At 37.0% G+C, this 2500-nt stretch overlaps 1 protein-coding gene across 1 annotated transcript in view; it reads right to left on the bottom strand.

Moving 5' to 3' along the window:
• LOC138003802 (tyrosine kinase receptor Cad96Ca-like) overlaps positions 1 to 2500 on the bottom strand; it is a 24007-nt gene that overhangs the window by 13884 nt on the left and 7623 nt on the right. The window lies entirely within an intron of this gene.

The following is a 2500-nucleotide window of genomic DNA, read 5'->3' as shown; positions in this document are numbered from 1 at the left end:
TATTAAGACTATTACAAGTAGGAGCATTCTCAGAAGTTAATATCCAAACCAATGCTTAGCAAGAGAAAGACTAGAATAACATACAGCTGTATTAATGAAAGTAAGACAGTTTACTTGGATTAAAAAACCAAATTATATTTGCTTGTTCAAACATTGACTTAGAAGGTGTGGAAAGTAAATAATTATCGTCCCTTTTCTAGACAATTTTGAAGAGCTGTTTGGAAACCATCTTGTATTAATCACTGACATGCTCACATCTGTGATGTTTAATTTGCAGTAATACTGTTGTCATCATGCAGGATCTCATGCAGGAAAAAATGAGAGATGAATAACAACCCTGGCTTTTTTCATCACAAAACCAATAAAATATTCAACGCTGAAATCCTCATCACAATCTCTGAAAACAATCTGGAATGTTGCTTGCCATGCATGGTTTGACCAGATCAGCACACACACACCAGGAAGAGTTTTAGACTTAAGCACTGGAATAAGAATAAATGACATGTTTAAGAAACAACAGGAAACTGATAAAAGTAAAACATAATATTTAATATTATCACTTGGTCATTTTCATGCACAGATGTCACTTAAGATACTTGAAAAAAAAAACATGGAAATCTGTGCCCTATTTGTAAAGATCCCTTTATAAAAAAACTAAACAACTTAACTGACTCCCTTAATAAGAGGTTTTGTCTAACAATGCAGATAAAAACAGTTGCTCACATCTTGAAAGTAATGACAGTCAAAATGACAGCCAGCCAGATATCAACACTTTCCACAAGATTTCTTCAGGTCAGATGACTGGAACAATGAAATCAACAGAAATCTAGAGATCAATTAAATTTAATCATACCACAACCTGGTGTGTCCTGCAAAGCAACACAGAGCTGGAAAAGAAAGAGCATCACCATCTACCATACAAACCATTGCTCTTGCTGTGGAGAACCAGGTCACAGAAAAATCCATGGCTCTCGTATCACATGTCAGAGGTTAAAACTTCTGTTTTGTCAAAACTCTCCGCGTTTTTAGAGGAATTGCCCTTAGGCGAAAAACAGTAAACGAAAAATGTTATCAGTTTAAAATTTACAACTTTTAGGTCTTCAACGGTGTGACCGAAACACGAGCAAACAGACTGTCGAGCAAACATGGTTTGGCAAAGATAACTTCCATGGAAACGACATACACAAATAAATATTTCATGCCTAAAAAAGCTTACCTCTTTTGACTTTCTCGTTGGAAACAACTCGGAACTACTGTTTAGTTTTTCTGTCGAGTCTATGCTGAGCGTGAGATCTTGATCATCAAAAGGTCCAATAGAACTTTCCTTCACCGCCGAATAAACTCAAAAACAAAGAGCTCAAAAGCTCGAATCAAATGAATCAAATGTGTTCGAAGCGGAGCATGCGCACTCATTTTGCCGCGGTGTCGTCCGGTGTGGTTAACAAATAACGCATGCGCACAACCATTTCAGCGGACAATTAGCAGCCATGGACAGCTGGTTCGGCATTGCTGGGCCTCATCAGCATGGCGTGGCTAACGTTAACATACCAGGTGTTGGCCACTGCGGGTTGGTGTTAGCGTGTGCCACCTTCTTTTTTTGTTCTTTTCACATAGATATAAATAAAAACTCGAAAGAAATTTTCTAATAATACTAATTGCTTATAACCGAAGGACGACTGCAAATTTTTTTGGTTATTACAACAAAAAAAAGTGCCTTAGAAAAACATTTGACAATAAAAAATTGCGACAGAACGTTTCTTAAAAAAAAGTTAAACAAAAAGTTTCTCAAGTATGAAGTCCATTTGGATGATTGACAACTGACCCTTCTTTAGGTTTGAGACCTTGTTCTAATTTCTTGCTTACAAAATCTGGTTGCAAAGTGGGGCCAATCCATTAGTTGAAACTTGATCTTTGAATGGTAGACTAATTCTGATTATGTCAACCTCGTCAGTATTCAGGAAGCATAGTGGAGAGAAATACTGACGAGAGCAACGTAGTCACAACCTCATGGAAAAGCCCTGGGAACGAGGTTGAAAGTCATAATTTGTCTACCATATAAAGATCAAGTTTCAGCTAGATCCCAAGCCTAAAGAAGTCAAACCATCAATTGTCAATCAGCAATGCGTTGTTTATCATTTTTTATGTGATGTGTGCGATGCTACAAAGCCCGACACCTTTTTCAACGTGTTGTTGAACACAAAAATTCGACAACCGGCAAGCATTTTCATGAAGCGCATGGTAGGGGCGATCTTTTGAATGAGAGCCATTTCAAGATTATGAGAAAGTGCCAAGGCAAATTTGATCGTTTAGTGTTTGAAATGCTTTACATCAAGAAATTCAAACCTAATTTGAACGTCCAAACGGACTCCATACGTTCGGAACTTTTTAACTTGTAAACTATTTTCATCTCTTATTGTTCGCCTTATTATTTATAGAACTTAGTTTTTATACATTTTTGACTAGATAATGACGTACGGTTACGGTAACGTCGAAACGTCGT

The sequence above is a fragment of the Montipora foliosa genome, chromosome 5 (genome assembly GCF_036669935.1).
Source record: "Montipora foliosa isolate CH-2021 chromosome 5, ASM3666993v2, whole genome shotgun sequence".
Lineage (NCBI taxonomy): Eukaryota > Metazoa > Cnidaria > Anthozoa > Scleractinia > Acroporidae > Montipora > Montipora foliosa.
This window is presented reverse-complemented; position numbering and strand designations above follow the sequence as displayed.